This window comes from Heterodontus francisci, unplaced genomic scaffold (assembly GCF_036365525.1).
Source record: "Heterodontus francisci isolate sHetFra1 unplaced genomic scaffold, sHetFra1.hap1 HAP1_SCAFFOLD_587, whole genome shotgun sequence".
Classification (NCBI taxonomy): domain Eukaryota; kingdom Metazoa; phylum Chordata; class Chondrichthyes; order Heterodontiformes; family Heterodontidae; genus Heterodontus; species Heterodontus francisci.
Window position 1 is genome coordinate 456,758 of NW_027140428.1, and position 27,081 is coordinate 483,838.

Consider the following 27,081-nt stretch of genomic DNA (forward strand, 5'->3'; position numbering starts at 1 on the left):
TCACTCACCCAATAATCACTCACCCAATAATCACTCACCCAATAATCACTCACCCAATAATCACTCACCCAATAATCACACACCCAATAATCACACACCCAATAATCACTCACCCAATAATCACTCACCCAATAATAACAGACCCAATAATCACACACCCAATAATCACTCACCCAATAATCACTCACCCAATAATCACTCACCCAATAATCACACACCCAATAATCACACACCCAATAATCACTCACCCAATAATCACTCACCCAATAATCACTCACCCAATAATAACAGACCCAATAATCACTCACCCAATAATCACTCACCCAATAATCACTCACCCAATAATAACAGACCCAATAATCACTCACCCAAGAATCACTCACCCAATAATCACACACCCAATAATCACTCACCCAATAATCACACACCCAATAATCACTCACCCAATAATCACTCACCCAATTATCACACACCCAATAATCACACACCCAATAATAACAGACCCAATAATCACTCACCCAATATTCACACACCCAATAATCACACACCCAATAATCACTCACCCAATAATAACAGACCCAATAATCACACACCCAATAATCACACACCCAATAATCACACACCCAATAATCACTCACCCAATAATCACTCGCCCAATAATCACACACCCAATAATAACAGACCCAATAATCACTCACCCAATATTCACACACCCAATAATCACACACCCAATAATCACTCACCCAATAATAACAGACCCAATATTCACTCACCCAATAATCACACACCCAATATTCACACACCCAATAATCACTCACCCAATAATAACAGACCCAATAATCACACACCCAATAATCACACACCCAATAATCACACACCCAATAATCACTCACCCAATAATCACTCACCCAATAATCACTCGCCCAATAATCACACACCCAATAATAACAGACCCAATAATCACTCACCCAATATTCACACACCCAATAATCACACACCCAATAATCACTCACCCAATAATAACAGACCCAATATTCACTCACCCAATAATCACACACCCAATTATCACACACCCAATAATCACTCACCCAATAATAACAGACCCAATAATCACTCACCCAATATTCACACACCCAATAATCACACACCCAATAATCACTCACCCAATAATAACAGACCCAATATTCACTCACCCAATAATCACACACCCAATAATCACACACCCAATAATCACACACCCAATAATCACACACCCAATAATCACTCACCCAATAATAACAGACCCAATAATCACACACCCAATAATCACACACCCAATAATCAGTCACCCAATAATCACTCACCCAATAATAACAGACCCAATAATCACTCACCCAATAATCACTCACCCAATAATAACAGACCCAATAATCACTCACCCAATAATCACACACCCAATAATCACACACCCAATAATCACACACCCAATAATCACACACCCAATAATCACTCACCCAATAATAACAGACCCAATAATCACTCACCCAAGAATCACTCACCCAATAATCACACACCCAATAATCACTCACCCAATAATCACACACCCAATAATCACACACCCAATAATCACTCACCCAATAATCACACACCCAATAATCACACACCCAATAATCACTCACCCAATAATCACACACCCAATAATCACACACCCAATAATCACACACCCAATAATCACACACCCAATAATCACACACCCAATAATCACACACCCAATAATCACACATCCAATAATCACACACCCAATAATAACAGACCCAATAATCACACACCCAATAATAACAGACCCAATAATCACTCACCCAATAATCACACACCCAATAATCACACACCCAATAATCGCACACCCAATAATCACACACCCAATAATAACAGACCCAATAATAACAGACCCAATAATCACTCACCCAATAATCACACACCCAATAATCACACACCCAATAATCACACACCCAATAATCACTCACCCAATAATCACACACAAAATAATCACACACCCAATAATAACAGACCCAATAATCACACACCCAATAATCACTCACCCAATAATCACACACCCAATAATCACACACCCAATAATCACACACCCAATAATAACAGACCCAATAATCACACACCCAATAATCACACACCCAATAATCACTCACCCAATAATCACACACCCAATAATCACACACCGAATAATCACACACCCAATAATCACACACCCAATAATCACTCACCCAATAATAACAGACCCAATAATCACTCACCCAATAATCACACACCCAATAATCACTCACCCAATAATCACACACCCAATAATCACACACCCAATAATCACTCACCCAATAATAACAGACCCAATAATCACTCACCCAAGAATCACTCACCCAATAATCACTCACCCAATAATAACAGACCCAATAATCACTCACCCAATAATCACACACCCAATAATCACTCACCCAATAATAACAGACCCAATAATCACTCACCCAAGAATCACTCACCCAATAATCACTCACCCAATAATAACAGACCCAATAATCACTCACCCAATAATCACACACCCAATAATCACACACCCAATAATCACACACCCAATAATCACTCACCCAATAATCACTCACCCAATAATCACACACCCAATAATCACACACCCAATAATCACACACCCAATAATCACACACCCAATAATCACACACCCAATAATCACTCACCCAATAATCACACACCCAATAATAACAGACCCAATAATCACTCACCCAATAATCACACACCCAATAATCACTCACCCAATAATCACACACCCAATAATCACACACCCAATAATCACTCACCCAATAATAACAGACCCAATAATCACTCACCCAAGAATCACTCACCCAATAATCACTCACCCAATAATAACAGACCCAATAATCACTCACCCAATAATCACACACTCAATAATCACTCACCCAATAATAACAGACCCAATAATCACTCACCCAAGAATCACTCACCCAATAATCACTCACCCAATAATAACAGACCCAATAATCACTCACCCAATAATCACACACCCAATAATCACACACCCAATAATCACACACCCAATAATCACTCACCCAATAATCACTCACCCAATAATCACTCACCCAATAATCACACACCCAATAATCACTCACCCAATAATCACACACCCAATAATCACTCACCCAATAATAACAGACCCAATAATCACTCACCCAATAATCACACACCCAATAATCACTCACCCAATAATAACAGACCCAATAATCACTCACCCAAGAATCACTCACCCAATAATCACTCACCCAATAATAACAGACCCAATAATCACTCACCCAATAATCACACACCCAATAATCACACACCCAATAATCACTCACCCAATAATAACACACCCAATAATCACACACCCAATAATCACTCACCCAATAATCACACACCCAATAATCACTCACCCAATAATAACAGACCCAATAATCACACACCCAATAATCACACACCCAATAATCACTCACCCAATAATCACACACCCAATAATCACTCACCCAATAATAACAGACCCAATAATCACACACCCAATAATCACACACCCAATAATCACACACCCAATAATCACTCACCCAATAATAACACACCCAATAATCACACACCCAATAATCACTCACCCAATAATCACACACCCAATAATCACTCACCCAATAATAACAGACCCAATAATCACTCACCCAAGAATCACTCACCCAAGAATCACACACCCAATAATCACACACCCAATAATCACACACCCAATAATCACTCACCCAATAATAACAGACCCAATAATCACACACCCAATAATCACTCACCCAATAATCACACACCCAATAATCACTCACCCAATAATCACTCACCCAATAATCACACACCCAATAATCACTCACCCAATAATAACAGACCCAATAATCACACACCCAATAATCACACACCCAATAATCACTCACCCAATAATCACACACCCAATAATCACTCACCCAATAATAACAGACCCAATAATCACACACCCAATAATCACTCACCCAATAATCACACACCCAATAATCACTCACCCAATAATAACAGACCCAATAATCACTCACCCAAGAATCACTCACCCAATAATCACTCACCCAATAATAACAGACCCAATAATCACTCACCCAATAATCACTCACCCAATAATCACTCACCCAATAATCACTCACCCAATAATCACTCACCCAATAATCACACACCCAATAATCACTCACCCAATAATCACTCACCCAATAATCACTCACCCAATAATAACAGACCCAATAATCACTCACCGAATAATCACTCACCCAATAATAACAGACCCAATAATCACTCACCCAATAATCACTCACCCAATAATCACTCACCCAATAATAACAGACCCAATAATCACTCACCCAATAATCACACACCCAATAATCACACACCCAATAATCACTCACCCAATAATCACTCACCCAATAATAACAGACCCAATAATCACTCACCCAATAATCACTCACCCAATAATCACTCACCCAATAATAACAGACCCAATAATCACTCACCCAATAATCACACACCCAATAATCACACACCCAATAATAACAGACCCAAGAATCACTCACCCAATAATCACTCACCCAATAATCACTCACCCAATAATCACTCACCCAATAATAACACACCCAATAATAACACACCCAATAATCACACACCCAATAATCACACACCCAATAATCACTCACCCAATAATCACTCACCCAAGAATCACTCACCCAAGAATCACTCACCCAAGAATCACTCACCCAATAATAACAGACCCAAGAATCACTCACCCAATAATCACTCACCCAATAATAACAGACCCAATAATCACTCACCCAATAATCACTCACCCAATAATCACTCACCCAATAATCACTCACCCAATAATCACACACCCAATAATCACACACCCAATAATCACTCACCCAATAATAACACACCCAATAATCACACACCCAATAATCACACACCCAATAATCACACACCCAATAATCACACACCCAATAATCACACACCCAATAATCACTCACCCAATAATCACTCACCCAATAATAACACACCCAATAATCACACACCCAATAATCACAGACCCAATAATCACACACCCAATAATCACTCACCCAATAATCACTCACCCAAGAATCACTCACCCAAGAATCACTCACCCAATAATAACAGACCCAAGAATCACTCACCCAATAATCACTCACCCAATAATAACAGACCCAATAATCACTCACCCAATAATCACTCACCCAATAATCACTCACCCAATAATAACACACCCAATAATCACACACCCAATAATCACACACCCAATAATCACTCACCCAATAATAACACACCCAATAATCACACACCCAATAATCACTCACCCAATAATAACAGACCCAATAATCACACACCCAATAATCACTCACCCAATAATCACACACCCAATAATCACTCACCCAATAATAACAGACCCAATAATCACTCACCCAAGAATCACTCACCCAATAATCACTCACCCAATAATAACAGACCCAATAATCACTCACCCAATAATCACTCACCCAATAATCACACACCCAATAATCACACACCCAATAATAACAGACCCAATAATCACTCACCCAATAATCACTCACCCAATAATCACTCACCCAATAATCACTCACCCAATAATAACAGACCCAATAATCACTCACCGAATAATCACTCACCCAATAATAACAGACCCAATAATCACTCACCCAATAATCACTCACCCAATAATCACTCACCCAATAATAACAGACCCAATAATCACTCACCCAATAATCACACACCCAATAATCACACACCCAATAATCACTCACCCAATAATCACTCACCCAATAATAACAGACCCAATAATCACTCACCCAATAATCACTCACCCAATAATCACTCACCCAATAATAACAGACCCAATAATCACTCACCCAATAATCACTCACCCAAGAATCACTCACCCAATAATAACAGACCCAAGAATCACTCACCCAATAATCACTCACCCAATAATAACAGACCCAATAATCACTCACCCAATAATCACTCACCCAATAATCACTCACCCAATAATAACACACCCAATAATCACACACCCAATAATCACACACCCAATAATCACTCACCCAATAATCACACACCCAATAATCACACACCCAATAATCACTCACCCAATAATCACTCACCCAATAATCACTCACCCAATAATCACTCACCCAATAATAACACACCCAATAATCACACACCCAATAATCACACACCCAATAATCACTCACCCAATAATAACACACCCAATAATCACACACCCAATAATCACTCACCCAATAATCACTCACCCAATAATCACTCACCCAATAATCACTCACCCAATAATAACACACCCAATAATCACACACCCAATAATCACACACCCAATAATCACTCACCCAATAATAACACACCCAATAATCACACACCCAATAATCACTCACCCAATAATAACACACCCAATAATCACACACCCAATAATCACACACCCAATAATCACTCACCCAATAATAACACACCCAATAATCACACACCCAATAATCACTCACCCAATAATCACACACCCAATAATCACTCACCCAATAATAACAGACCCAATAATCACTCACCCAAGAATCACTCACCCAATAATCACTCACCCAATAATAACAGACCCAATAATCACTCACCCAATAATCACTCACCCAATAATCACTCACCCAATAATCACTCACCCAATAATCACTCACCCAATAATCACACACCCAATAATCACTCACCCAATAATCACTCACCCAATAATCACTCACCCAATAATAACAGACCCAATAATCACTCACCGAATAATCACTCACCCAATAATAACAGACCCAATAATCACTCACCCAATAATCACTCACCCAATAATCACTCACCCAATAATAACAGACCCAATAATCACTCACCCAATAATCACACACCCAATAATCACACACCCAATAATCACTCACCCAATAATCACTCACCCAATAATAACAGACCCAATAATCACTCACCCAATAATCACTCACCCAATAATCACTCACCCAATAATAACAGACCCAATAATCACTCACCCAATAATCACACACCCAATAATCACACACCCAATAATAACAGACCCAAGAATCACTCACCCAATAATCACTCACCCAATAATCACTCACCCAATAATAACACACCCAATAATCACACACCCAATAATCACACACCCAATAATCACTCACCCAATAATCACTCACCCAAGAATCACTCACCCAAGAATCACTCACCCAATAATAACAGACCCAAGAATCACTCACCCAATAATCACTCACCCAATAATAACAGACCCAATAATCACTCACCCAATAATCACTCACCCAATAATCACTCACCCAATAATAACACACCCAATAATCACACACCCAATAATCACACACCCAATAATCACTCACCCAATAATAACACACCCAATAATCACACACCCAATAATCACACACCCAATAATCACACACCCAATAATCACACACCCAATAATCACACACCCAATAATCACACACCCAATAATCACTCACCCAATAATCACTCACCCAATAATAACACACCCAATAATCACACACCCAATAATCACACACCCAATAATCACACACCCAATAATCACTCACCCAAGAATCACTCACCCAAGTATCACTCACCCAATAATAACAGACCCAAGAATCACTCACCCAATAATCACTCACCCAATAATAACAGACCCAATAATCACTCACCCAATAATCACTCACCCAATAATCACTCACCCAATAATAACACACCCAATAATCACACACCCAATAATCACACACCCAATAATCACTCACCCAATAATCACACACCCAATAATCACTCACCCAATAATAACACACCCAATAATCACTCACCCAATAATCACTCACCCAATAATAACACACCCAATAATCACACACCCAATAATCACACACCCAATAATCACACACCCAATAATCACACACCCAATAATCACACACCCAATAATCACTCACCCAATAATAACACACCCAATAATCACACACCCAATAATCACTCACCCAATAATCACTCACCCAATAATAACACACCCAATAATCACACACCCAATAATCACACACCCAATAATCACTCACCCAATAATAACACACCCAATAATCACACACCCAATAATCACTCACCCAATAATAACACACCCAATAATCACAGACCCAATAATCACTCACCCAATAATCACTCACCCAATAATCACTCACCCAAGAATCACTCACCCAAGAATCACTCACCCAATAATCACTCACCCAATAATCACACACCCAATAATCACACACCCAATAATCACTCACCCAATAATAACCGACCCAATAATCACTCACCCAAGAATCACACACCCAATAATCACACACCCAATAATCACACACCCAATAATCACTCACCCAATAATAACAGACCCAATAATCACACACCCAATAATCACTCACCCAATAATCACTCAAACAATAATCACACACCCAATAATCACACACCCAATAATCACACACCCAATAATCACACACCCAATAATCACTCACCCAATAATAACAGACCCAATAATCACACACCCAATAATCACACACCCAATAATCACTCACCCTATAATCACACACCCAATAATCACACACCCAATAATCACACACCCAATAATCACTCACCCAATAATAACAGACCCAAGAATCACACACCCAATAATCACTCACCCAATAATCACACACCCAATAATCACACACCCAATAATCACTCACCCAATAATAACAGACCCAATAATCACTCACCCAAGAATCACTCACCCAATAATCACTCACCCAATAATAACAGACCCAATAATCACTCACCCAATAATCACACACCCAATAATCACTCACCCAATAATAACAGACCCAATAATCACTCACCCAATAATCACACACCCAATAATCACACACCCAATAATCACACACCCAATAATCACACACCCAATAATCACACACCCAATAATCACTCACCCAATAATCACTCACCCAATAATCACACACCCAATAATCACACACCCAATAATCACACACCCAATAATCACACACCCAATAATCACACACCCAATAATCACTCACCCAATAATCACTCACCCAATAATCACACACCCAATAATCACACACCCAATAATAACAGACCCAATAATCACACACCCAATAATCACTCACCCAATAATCACACACCCAATAATCACACACCCAATAATCACACACCCAATAATCACTCACCCAATAATCACACACCCAATAATCAATCACCCAATAATCAATCAACCAATAATCACACACCCAATAATCACTCACCCAATAATCACACACCCAATAATCACTCACCCAATAATCACACACCCAATAATCACACACCCAATAATCACTCACCCAATAATAACAGACCCAATAATCACTCACCCAATAATCACTCACCCAATAATCACACACCCAATAATCACACACCCAATAATAACAGACCCAATAATCACTCACCCAATAATCACTCACCCAATAATCACTCACCCAATAATAACAGACCCAATAATCACTCACCCAATAATAACAGACCCAATAATCACACATCCAATAATCACTCACCCAATAATCACTCACCCAATAATCACTCACCCAATAATAACAGACCCAATAATCACACATCCAATAATCACTCACCCAATAATCACACACCCAATAATCACACACCCAATAATCACTCACCCAATAATAACAGACCCAATAATCACTCACCCAATAATCACTCACCCAATAATCACACACCCAATAATCACACACCCAATAATAACAGACCCAATAATCACTCACCCAATAATCACTCACCCAATAATCACTCACCCAATAATAACAGACCCAATAATCACTCACCCAATAATCACACACCCAATAATCACACACCCAATAATCACTCACCCAATAATCACTCACCCAATAATCACACACCCAATAATCACACACCCAATAATCACTCACCCAATAATCACTCACCCAATAATAACAGACCCAATAATCACTCACCCAAGAATCACTCACCCAATAATCACTCACCCAATAATAACAGACCCAATAATCACTCACCCAAGAATCACTCACCCAATAATCACACACCCAATAATCACTCACCCAATAATCACACACCCAATAATCACTCACCCAATAATCACTCACCCAATTATCACACACCCAATAATCACTCACCCAATAATAACAGACCCAATAATCACTCACCCAATATTCACACACCCAATAATCACACACCCAATAATCACACACCCAATAATCACTCACCCAATAATAACACACCCAATAATCACACACCCAATAATCACTCACCCAATAATAACACACCCAATAATCACACACCCAATAATCACACACCCAATAATCACTCACCCAATAATAACACACCCAATAATCACACACCCAATAATCACTCACCCAATAATCACACACCCAATAATCACTCACCCAATAATAACAGACCCAATAATCACTCACCCAAGAATCACTCACCCAATAATCACTCACCCAATAATAACAGACCCAATAATCACTCACCCAATAATCACTCACCCAATAATCACTCACCCAATAATCACTCACCCAATAATCACTCACCCAATAATCACACACCCAATAATCACTCACCCAATAATCACTCACCCAATAATCACTCACCCAATAATAACAGACCCAATAATCACTCACCGAATAATCACTCACCCAATAATAACAGACCCAATAATCACTCACCCAATAATCACTCACCCAATAATCACTCACCCAATAATAACAGACCCAATAATCACTCACCCAATAATCACACACCCAATAATCACACACCCAATAATCACTCACCCAATAATCACTCACCCAATAATAACAGACCCAATAATCACTCACCCAATAATCACTCACCCAATAATCACTCACCCAATAATAACAGACCCAATAATCACTCACCCAATAATCACACACCCAATAATCACACACCCAATAATAACAGACCCAAGAATCACTCACCCAATAATCACTCACCCAATAATCACTCACCCAATAATAACACACCCAATAATCACACACCCAATAATCACACACCCAATAATCACTCACCCAATAATCACTCACCCAAGAATCACTCACCCAAGAATCACTCACCCAATAATAACAGACCCAAGAATCACTCACCCAATAATCACTCACCCAATAATAACAGACCCAATAATCACTCACCCAATAATCACTCACCCAATAATCACTCACCCAATAATAACACACCCAATAATCACACACCCAATAATCACACACCCAATAATCACTCACCCAATAATAACACACCCAATAATCACACACCCAATAATCACACACCCAATAATCACACACCCAATAATCACACACCCAATAATCACACACCCAATAATCACACACCCAATAATCACTCACCCAATAATCACTCACCCAATAATAACACACCCAATAATCACACACCCAATAATCACACACCCAATAATCACACACCCAATAATCACTCACCCAAGAATCACTCACCCAAGTATCACTCACCCAATAATAACAGACCCAAGAATCACTCACCCAATAATCACTCACCCAATAATAACAGACCCAATAATCACTCACCCAATAATCACTCACCCAATAATCACTCACCCAATAATAACACACCCAATAATCACACACCCAATAATCACACACCCAATAATCACTCACCCAATAATAACACACCCAATAATCACACACCCAATAATCACTCACCCAATAATCACTCACCCAATAATCACTCACCCAATAATAACACACCCAATAATCACACACCCAATAATCACACACCCAATAATCACTCACCCAATAATAACAGACCCAATAATCACTCACCCAATAATCACTCACCCAATAATCACTCACCCAATAATAACACACCCAATAATCACACACCCAATAATCACACACCCAATAATCACTCACCCAATAATAACACACCCAATAATCACACACCCAATAATCACACACCCAATAATCACACACCCAATAATCACTCACCCAATAATAACACACCCAATAATCACACACCCAATAATCACTCACCCAATAATCACTCACCCAATAATAACACACCCAATAATCACACACCCAATAATCACACACCCAATAATCACTCACCCAATAATAACACACCCAATAATCACACACCCAATAATCACTCACCCAATAATAACACACCCAATAATCACAGACCCAATAATCACTCACCCAATAATCACTCACCCAATAATCACTCACCCAAGAATCACTCACCCAAGAATCACTCACCCAATAATCACTCACCCAATAATCACACACCCAATAATCACACACCCAATAATCACTCACCCAATAATAACAGACCCAATAATCACTCACCCAAGAATCACACACCCAATAATCACACACCCAATAATCACACACCCAATAATCACTCACCCAATAATAACAGACCCAATAATCACACACCCAATAATCACTCACCCAATAATCACTCAAACAATAATCACACACCCAATAATCACACACCCAATAATCACACACCCAATAATCACACACCCAATAATCACACACCCGATAATCACTCACCCAATAATCACTCACCCAATAATAACAGACCCAATAATCACACACCCAATAATCACACACCCAATAATCACTCACCCTATAATCACACACCCAATAATCACACACCCAATAATCACACACCCAATAATCACTCACCCAATAATAACAGACCCAAGAATCACACACCCAATAATCACTCACCCAATAATCACACACCCAATAATCACACACCCAATAATCACTCACCCAATAATAACAGACCCAATAATCACTCACCCAAGAATCACTCACCCAATAATCACTCACCCAATAATAACAGACCCAATAATCACTCACCCAATAATCACACACCCAATAATCACTCACCCAATAATAACAGACCCAATAATCACTCACCCAATAATCACACACCCAATAATCACACACCCAATAATCACACACCCAATAATCACACACCCAATAATCACACACCCAATAATCACTCACCCAATAATCACTCACCCAATAATCACACACCCAATAATCACACACCCAATAATCACACACCCAATAATCACACACCCAATAATCACACACCCAATAATCACTCACCCAATAATCACTCACCCAATAATCACACACCCAATAATCACACACCCAATAATAACAGACCCAATAATCACACACCCAATAATCACTCACCCAATAATCACACACCCAATAATCACACACCCAATAATCACACACCCAATAATCACTCACCCAATAATCACACACCCAATAATCAATCACCCAATAATCAATCAACCAATAATCACACACCCAATAATCACTCACCCAATAATCACACACCCAATAATCACTCACCCAATAATCACACACCCAATAATCACACACCCAATAATCACTCACCCAATAATAACAGACCCAATAATCACTCACCCAATAATCACTCACCCAATAATCACACACCCAATAATCACACACCCAATAATAACAGACCCAATAATCACTCACCCAATAATCACTCACCCAATAATCACTCACCCAATAATAACAGACCCAATAATCACTCACCCAATAATAACAGACCCAATAATCACACATCCAATAATCACTCACCCAATAATCACTCACCCAATAATCACTCACCCAATAATAACAGACCCAATAATCACACATCCAATAATCACTCACCCAATAATCACACACCCAATAATCACACACCCAATAATCACTCACCCAATAATAACAGACCCAATAATCACTCACCCAATAATCACTCACCCAATAATCACACACCCAATAATCACACACCCAATAATAACAGACCCAATAATCACTCACCCAATAATCACTCACCCAATAATCACTCACCCAATAATAACAGACCCAATAATCACTCACCCAATAATCACTCACCCAATAATCACACACCCAATAATCACTCACCCAATAATCACTCACCCAATAATCACACACCCAATAATCACACACCCAATAATCACTCACCCAATAATCACTCACCCAATAATAACAGACCCAATAATCACTCACCCAAGAATCACTCACCCAATAATCACTCACCCAATAATAACAGACCCAATAATCACTCACCCAAGAATCACTCACCCAATAATCACACACCCAATAATCACTCACCCAATAATCACACACCCAATAATCACTCACCCAATAATCACTCACCCAATTATCACACACCCAATAATCACTCACCCAATAATAACAGACCCAATAATCACTCACCCAATATTCACACACCCAATAATCACACACCCAATAATCACTCACCCAATAATAACAGACCCAATAATCACACACCCAATAATCACACACCCAATAATCACACACCCAATAATCACTCACCCAATAATCACTCGCCCAATAATCACACACCCAATAATAACAGACCCAATAATCACTCACCCAATATTCACACACCCAATAATCACACACCCAATAATCACTCACCCAATAATAACAGACCCAATATTCACTCACCCAATAATCACACACCCAATATTCACACACCCAATAATCACACACCCAATAATCACTCACCCAATAATAACAGACCCAATAATCACACACCCAATAATCACACACCCAATAATCACACACCCAATAATCACTCACCCAATAATCACTCGCCCAATAATCACACACCCAATAATAACAGACCCAATAATCACTCACCCAATATTCACACACCCAATAATCACACACCCAATAATCACTCACCCAATAATAACAGACCCAATATTCACTCACCCAATAATCACACACCCAATTATCACACACCCAATAATCACTCACCCAATAATAACAGACCCAATAATCACTCACCCAATATTCACACACCCAATAATCACACACCCAATAATCACTCACCCAATAATAACAGACCCAATATTCACTCACCCAATAATCACACACCCAATAATCACACACCCAATAATCACACACCCAATAATCACACACCCAATAATCACACACCCAATAATCACTCACCCAATAATAACAGACCCAATAATCACACACCCAATAATCACACACCCAATAATCACTCACCCAATAATCACTCACCCAATAATAACAGACCCAATAATCACACACCCAATAATAACAGACCCAATAATCACTCACCCAATAATCACACACCCAATAATAACAGACCCAATAATCACTCACCCAATAATAACAGACCCAATAATCACTCACCCAAGAATCACTCACCCAATAATCACACACCCAATAATCACTCACCCAATAATCACACCCCCAATAATCACACACCCAATAATAACAGACCCAATAATCACTCACCCAATAATCACTCACCCAATAATCACTCACCCAATAATCACTCACCCAATAATCACTCACCCAATAATCACTCACCCAATAATAACAGACCCAATAATCACACACCCAATAATCACTCACCCAATAATCACTCACCCAATAATCACTCACCCAATAATAACAGACCCAATAATCACACACCCAATAATCACACACCCAATAATCACACACCCAATAATCACTCACCCAATAATCACTCACCCAATAATAACAGACCCAATAATCACACACCCAATAATCACACACCCAATAATCACACACCCAATAATCACTCACCCAATAATAACAGACCCAATATTCACTCACCCAATAATCACACACCCAATAATCACACACCCAATAATCACACACCCAATAATCACACACCCAATAATCACTCACCCAATAATAACAGACACAATAATCACACACCCAATAATCACACACCCAATAATCACTCACCCAATAATCACTCACCCAATAATAACAGACCCAATAATCACACACCCAATAATCACTCACCCAATAATCACACACCCAATAATAACAGACCCAATAATCACTCACCCAATAATAACAGACCCAATAATCACTCACCCAAGAATCACTCACCCAATAATCACACACCCAATAATCACTCACCCAATAATCACACACCCAATAATCACACACCCAATAATAACAGACCCAATAATCACTCACCCAATAATAACAGACCCAATAATCACTCACCCAAGAATCACTCACCCAATAATCACACACCCAATAATCACTCACCCAATAATCACACACCCAATAATCACACACCCAATAATCACTCACCCAATAATCACACACCCAATAATCACACACCCAATAATCACTCACCCAATAATCACACACCCAATAATCACACACCCAATAATCACTCACCCAATAATCACTCACCCAATAATCACTCACCCAATCACACACCCAATAATCACTCACCCAATAATAACAGACCCAATAATCACTCACCCAATATTCACACACCCAATAATCACACACCCAATAATCACTCACCCAATAATCACACACCCAATAATCACACACCCAATAATCACTCACCCAATAATCACACACCCAATAATCACACACCCAATAATCACTCACCCAATAATCACTCACCCAATAATCACACACCCAATAATCACTCACCCAATAATAACAGACCCAATAATCACTCACCCAATATTCACACACCCAATAATCACACACCCAATAATCACACACCCAATAATCACTCACCCAATAATCACTCACCCAATAATCACTCACCCAATCACACACCCAATAATCACTCACCCAATAATAACAGACCCAATAATCACTCACCCAATATTCACACACCCAATAATCACACACCCAATAATCACTCACCCAATAATAACAGACCCAATAATCACACACCCAATAATCACACACCCAATAATCACACACCCAATAATCACTCACCCAATAATCACTCACCCAATAATCACACACCCAATAATCACACACCCAATAATCACACACCCAATAATCACACACCCAATAATCACTCACCCAATAATAACAGACCCAATAATCACTCACCCAATAATCACACACCCAATAATCACACACCCAATAATCACACACCCAATAATCACACACCCAATAATCACACACCCAATAATCACACACCCAATAATCACACACCCAATAATCAGTCACCCAATAATCACTCACCCAATAATAACAGACCCAATAATCACTCACCCAATAATCACTCACCCAATAATCACACACCCAATAATCACACACCCAATAATCACACACCCAATAATCACACACCCAATAATCACACACCCAATAATCACACACCCAATAATCACACACCCAATAATCAGTCACCCAATAATCACTCACCCAATAATAACAGACCCAATAATCACTCACCCAATAATCACACACCCAATAATCACACACCCAATAATCAGTCACCCAATAATCACTCACCCAATAATAACAGACCCAATAATCACTCACCCAATAATCACTCACCCAATAATCACTCACCCAATAATCACTCACCCAATAATAACAGACCCAATAATCACTCACCCAATAATCACACACCCAATAATCACTCACCCAATAATCACACACCCAATAATCACTCACCCAATAATCACTCACCCAATAATCACTCACCCAATAATCACACACCCAATAATCACTCACCCAATAATCACTCACCCAATAATCACTCACCCAATAATCACACACCCAATAATCACTCACCCAATAATCACTCACCCAATAATCACTCACCCAATAATCACACACCCAATAATCACTCACCCAATAATCACTCACCCAATAATCACTCACCCAATAATCACACACCCAATAATCACTCACCCAATAATAACACACCCAATAATCACACACCCAATAATCACACACCCAATAATCACACACCCAATGATCACTCACCCAATAATAACAGACCCAATAATCACACACCCAATAATCACACACCCAATAATCACACACCCAATAATCACACACCCAATAATCACTCACCCAATAATAACAGACCCAATAATCACTCGCCCAATAATCACTCACCCAATAATCACACACCCAATAATCACACACCCAATAATCACACACCCAATAATCACACACCCAATAATCACTCACCCAATAATCACTCACCCAATAATCACTCACCCAATAATCACTCACCCAATAATCACACACCCAATAATCACACACCCAATAATCACACACCCAATAATCACACACCCAATAATCACACACCCAATAATCACACACCCAATAGTCACACACCCAATAATCACTCACCCAATAATCACTCACCCAATAATCACACACCCAATAATCACTCACCCAATAATCACACACCCAATAATCACACAGCCAATAATCACACAGCCAATAATCACACACCCAATAATCACACACCCAATAATAACAGACCCAATAATCACACACCCAATAATAACAGACCCAATAATCACTCACCCAATAATCACACACCCAATAATCACACACCCAATAATCACACACCCAATAATCACACACCCAATAATCACACACCCAATAATCACACACCCAATAATCACTCACCCAATAATAACAGACCCAATAATCACTCACCCAATAATCACTCACCCAATAATCACACACCCAATAATCACTCACCCAATAATAACAGACCCAATAATCACTCACCCAATAATCACTCACCCAATAATCACTCACCCAATAATCACACACCCAATAATCACTCACCCAATAATCACTCACCCAATAATCACTCACCCAATAATAACAGACCCAATAATCACTCACCCAATAATCACACACCCAATAATCACTCACCCAATAATAACAGACCCAATAATCACTCACCCAATAATCACACACCCAATAATCACACACCCAATAATCACTCACCCAATAATAACAGACCCAATAATCACACACCCAATAATCACACACCCAATAATCACACACCCAATAATCACACACCCAATAATCAATCACCCAATAATCACTCACCCAATAATCACACACCCAATAATCACTCACCCAATAATCACACACCCAATAATCACACACCCAATAATCACACACCCAATAATAACAGACCCAATAATCACTCACCCAATAATCACTCACCCAATAATAACAGACCCAATAATCAATCACCCAATAATCACTCACCCAATAATCACACACCCAATAATCACTCACCCAATAATCACACACCCAATAATCACACACCCAATAATCACACACCCAATAATCACTCACCCAATAATCACACACCCAATAATCACACACCCAATAATCACTCACCCAATAATCACACACCCAATAATCACACACACAATAATCACACACCCAATAATCACACACCCAATAATCACTCACCCAATAATAACAGACCCAATAATCACTCGCCCAATAATCACTCGCCCAATAATCACTCCCCCAATAATCACTCACCCAATAATAACAGACCCAATAATCACTCACCCAATAATCACACACCCAATAATCACACACCCAATAATCACACACCCAATAATCACTCACCCAATAATCACTCACCCAATAATCACTCACCCAATAATCACTCACCCAATAATCACACACCCAATAATCACACACCCAATAATCACACACCCAATAATCACACACCCAATAATAACAGACCCAATAATCACTCACCCAATAATCACACACCCAATAATCACACACCCAATAATAACAGACCCAATAATCACTCACCCAATAATCACACACCCAATAATCACACACCCAATAATCACACACCCAATAATCACACACCCAATAATCACACACCCAATAATCACACATCCAATAATCACTCACTCAATAATCACACACCCAATAATCACATACCCAATAATCACACACCCAATAATCACACACCCAATAATAACACACCCAATAATCACTCACCCAATAATCACACACCCAATAATCACACACCCAATAATCACACACCCAATAATCACACACCCAATAATCACACACCCAATAATAACAGACCCAATAATCACACACTCAATAATCACACACCCAATAATAACGCACCCAATATTAACTCACCCAATAATCACTCACCCAATAATCACTCAGCCAATAATCACTCAGCCAATAATCACTCAGGGAATACACAATCTGCCAATAATTACTCACCCAATAGTCACACACCCAATAATCACACATCCAATAATCACTCACCCAATAATCACACACCCAATAATCACACACTCAATAATCACACACCCAATAATCACACACCCAATAATCACACACTCAATAATCACACACCCAATAATCACACACCCATTAATCACACACCCAATAATAACTCACCCAATAATCACTCAGCCAATAATCACTCAGCCAATAATCACAGACCCAATAATAACAGACCCAATAATCACACTCCCAATAATCACTCAGCCAATAATCACTCAGGGAATACACAATCTGCCAATAATTACTCACCCAATAGTCACACACCCAATAATCACACATCCAATAATCACTCAGCCAATAATCACTCAGCCAATAATCACTCAGCCAATAATCACAGACCCAATAATAACAGACACAATAATCACACTCCCAATAATCACTCAGCCAATAATCACTCAGGGAATACACAATCTGCCAATAATTACTCACCCAATAGTCACACACCCAATAATCACACATCCAAAAATCACTCACCCAATAATCACACACCCAATAATCACACACCCAATAATCACACAGTCAATAATCAGCCAGCCAATAATCACTCCGCCAATAATCACACAGCCAATAATCACTCAGCCTATAATAACACATGCAATATTCACTCAGCCAATATTCACACACCCAATAATCACACACCCAATAATCACACACCCAATAATCACACACCCAATAATCACACACCCAATAATCACACACCCAATAATCACTCACCCAATAATCACACACCCAATAATCACACACCCAATAATCACACACCCAATAATCACACACCCAATAATCACACACCCAATAATAACAGACCCAATAATAACAGACCCAATAATCACTCACCCAATAATCACACACCCAATAATCACTCACCCAATAATCACACACCCAATAATCACACACCCAATAATCACACACCCAATAATCACACACCCAATAATAACAGACCCAATAATAACAGACCAAATAATCACTCACCCAATAATCACACACCCAATAATCACTCACCCAATAATCACACACCCAATAATCACACACCCAATAATCACACACCCAATAATCACACACCCAATAATCACTCACCCAATAATCACACACCCAATGATCACACACCCAATGATCACACACCCAATAATAACAGACCCAATAATCACACACCCAATAATCACACACCCAATAATAACAGACCCAATAATCACACACCCAATAATCACACACCCAATAATCACACACCCAATAATCACACACCCAATAATAACAGACCCAATAATCACTCACCCAATAACCACACAACCAATAATCACACACCCAATAATCACACACCCAATAATCACACACCCAATAATCACACACCCAATAATTACTCACCCAATAATCACACACCCAATAATCACACACCCAATAATCACACACCCAATAATAACAGACCCAATAATCACACACCCAATAATAACAGACCCAATAATCACTCACCCAATAATCACACACCCAATAATCACACACCCAATAATCACACACCCAATAATCACACACCCAATAATAACAGACCCAATAATCACACACCCAATAATAACAGACCCAATAATCACTCACCCAATAATCACACACCCAATAATCAGACACCCAATAATAACAGACCCAATAATCACTCACCCAATAATCACACACCCAATAACCACACACCCAATAATCACACACCCAATAATAACAGACCCAATAATCACACACCCAATAATCACACACCCAATAATCACACACCCAATAATCACACACCCAATAATCACACACCCAATAATCACTCACCCAATAATCACTCACCCAATAATCACTCACCCAATAATCACTCACCCAATAATCACACACCCAATAATAACACACCCAATAATCACACACCCAATAATCACACACCCAATAATCACACACCCAATAATCACACACCCAATAATCACTCACCCAATAATCACACACCCAATAATCACACACCCAATAATCACACACCCAATAATCACACACCCAATAATCACACATCCAATAATCACACATCCAATAATCACTCACCCAATAATCACACATCCAATAATCACTCACCCAATAATAACAGACCCAATAATCACTCACCCAATAATCACTCACCCAATAATCACTCACCCAATAATCACACACCCAATAATCACACACCCAATAATCACACACCCAATAATCACACACCCAATAATCACACACCCAATAATCACACATCCAATAATCACACATCCAATAATCACTCACCCAGTAATCACACATCCAATAATCACTCACCCAATAATAACAGACCCAATAATCACTCACCCAATAATCACTCACCCAATAATCACACACCCAATAATCACACACCCAATAATCACTCACCCAATAATCACTCACCCAATAATCACTCACCCAATAATCACACACCCAATAATCACACACCCAATAATCACTCACCCAATAATCACACACCCAATAATCACACACCCAATAATCACACACCCAATAATCACTCACTCAATAATCACACACCCAATAATCACTCACCCAATAATCACTCACCCAATAATCACACACCCAATAATCACACACCCAATAATCACTCACCCAATAATCACTCACCCAATAATCACACACCCAATAATCACTCACCCAATAATCACTCACCCAATAATAACAGACCCAATAATCACTCACCCAATAATCATCTCACCCAATAATCATCTCACCCAATAATCACTCACCCAATAATAACAGACCCAATAATCACTCACCCAATAATCACACACCCAATAATCACACACCCAATAATCACACACCCAATAATCACACACCCAATAATAACAGACCCAATAATCACACACCCAATAATCACTCACCCAATAATCACACACCCAATAATCACTCACCCAAGAATCACTCACCCAATAATCACTCACCCAATAATAACAGACCCAATAATCACACACCCAATAATCACTTACCCAATAATAACAGACCCAATAATCACACACCCAATAATAACAGACCCAATAATCACTCACCCAATAATCACACACCCAATAATCACACACCCAATAATCACTCACCCAATAATCACACACCCAATAATCACACACCCAATAATCACTCTCCCAATAATAACAGACCCAATAATCACTCACCCAATAATCACACACCCAATAATCACTCACCCAATAATCACACACCCAATAATCACTCACCCAATAATCACACACCCAATAATCACTCTCCCAATAATAACAGACCCAATAATCACTCACCCAATAATCACACACCCAATAATCACTCACCCAATAATCACTCACCCAATAATCACACACCCAATAATCACACACCCAATAATCACTCTCCCAATAATAACAGACCCAATAATCACACACCCAATAATCACTCACCCAATAATCACTCACCCAATAATCACACACCCAATAATCACACACCCAATAATCACTCTCCCAATAATAACAGACCCAATAATCACTCACCCAATAATCACACACCCAATAATCACTCACCCAATAATCACTCACCCAATAATCACACACCCAATAATCACACACCCAATAATCACTCTCCCAATAATAACAGACCCAATAATCACTCACCCAATAATCACACACCCAATAATCACACACCCAATAATCACTCTCCCAATAATAACAGACCCAATAATCACACACCCAATAATCACTCTCCCAATAATAACAGACCCAATAATCACTCACCCAATAATCACACACCCAATAATCACTCACCCAATAATCACTCACCCAATAATCACACACCCAATAATCACACACCCAATAATCACTCTCCCAATAATAACAGACCCAATAATCACTCACCCAATAATCACACACCCAATAATCACTCACCCAATAATCACACACCCAATAATCACACACCCAATAATCACACACCCAATAATCACTCACCCAATAATCACACACCCAATAATCACACACCCAATAATCACACACCCAATAATCACACACCCAATAATCACTCACCCAATAATCACTCACCCAAGAATCACTCACCCAATAATCACTCACCCAATAATAACAGACCCAATAATCACTCACCCAATAATCACACACCCAATAATCACTCACCCAATAATAACAGACCCAATAATCACTCACCCAATATTCACACACCCAATAATCACACACCCAATAATCACTCACCCAATAATAACAGACCCAATAATCACACACCCAATAATCACACAACCAATAATCACTCACCCAATAATAACAGACCCAATAATAACAGACCCAATAATCACTCACCCAATAATCACTCACCCAATAATCACTCACCCAATAATCACTCACCCAATAATCACTCACCCAATAATAACAGACCCAATAATCACTCACCCAATAATCACACACCCAATAATCACTCACCCAATAATCACACACCCAATAATCACTCACCCAATAATCACTCACCCAATAATAAAAGACCCAATAATCACTCACCCAATAATCACTCACCCAATAATAACAGACCCAATAATCACACACCCAATAATCACTCACCCAATAATCACACACCCAATAATCACACACCCAATAATCACTCACCCAATAATCACACACCCAATAATCACTCACCCAATAATAACAGTCCCAATAATCACACACCCAATAATCACACACCCAATAATCACTCACCCAATAACAGACCCAATAATCACTCGCCCAATAATCACTCGCCCAATAATCACTCGCCCAATAATCACTCACCCAATAATCCCACACCCAATAATCACACACCCAATAATCACACACCCAATAATCACACACCCAATAATCACACACCCAATAATAACACACCCAATAATCACTCACCCAATAATCACTCACCCAATAATCACACACCCAATAATCACACACCCAATAATCACACACCCAATAATCACACACCCAATAATCACACACCCAATAATCACACACCCAATAATCACACACCCAATAATAACAGACCCAATAATCACACACCCAATAATCACACACCCAATAATCACACACCCAATAATCACTCACCCAATAATCACACACCCAATAATCACACACCCAATAATAACTCACCCAATAATCACACACCCAATAATCACACACCCAATAATCACACACCCAATAATCACACACCCAATAATCACACACCCAATAACCACACACCCAATAATCACACACCCAATAATCACTCACCCAATAATCACTCACCCAATAATCACTCACCCAATAATCACACACCCAATAATCACACACCCAATAATCACACATCCAATAATCACACACCCAATAATCACACACCCAATAATAACAGACCCAATAATCACACACCCAATAATAACAGACCCAATAATCACTCACCCAATAATCACACACCCAATAATCACACACCCAATAATCACACACCCAATAATCACACACCCAATAATCACACACCCAATAATCACACACCCAATAATAACAGACCCAATAATCACACACCCAATAATAACAGACCCAATAATCACTCATCCAATAATCACACACCCAATAATCACACATCCAATAATCACACACCCAATAATCACACACCCAATAATAACAGACCCAATAATCACACACCCAATAATAACAGACCCAATAATCACTCACCCAATAATCACACACCCAATAATCACACACCCAATAATCACACACCCAATAATCACACACCCAATAATCACACACCCAATAATAACAGACCCAATAATCACTCACCCAATAATCACACACCCAATAATCACACACCCAATAATCACACACCCAATAATCACACCCCCAATAATCACACACCCAATAATCACACACCCAATAATCACTCACCCAATAATCACACACCCAATAATCACACACCCAATAATAACAGACCCAATAATCACACACCCAATAATCACTCACCCAATAATCACACACCCAATAATCACACACCCAATAATAACAGACCCAATAATCACACACCCAATAATCACTCACCCAATAATCACTCACCCAATAATCACACACCCAATAATCACACACCCAATAATCACTCACCCAATAATCACACACCCAATAATCACACACCCAATAATCACACACCCAATAATCACACACCCAATAATCACTCACCCAATAATCACTCACCCAATAATCACTCACCCAATAATCACTCACCCAATAATCACTCACCCAATAATCACTCACCCAATAATCACACACCCAATAATCACTCACCCAATAATCACTCACCCAATAATCACTCACCCAATAATCACACACCCAATAATCACTCACCCAATAATAACAGACCCAATAATCACTCACCCAATAATCACACACCCAATAATCACACACCCAATAATCACACACCCAATAATCACACACCCAATAATCACTCACCCAATAATCACACACCCAATAATCACACACCCAATAATAACAGACCCAATAATCACTCACCCAATAATCACACACCCAATAATCACACACCCAATAATCACACACCCAATAATCACACACCCAATAATCACACACCCAATAATCACTCACCCAATAATCACTCACCCAATAATCACACACCCAAT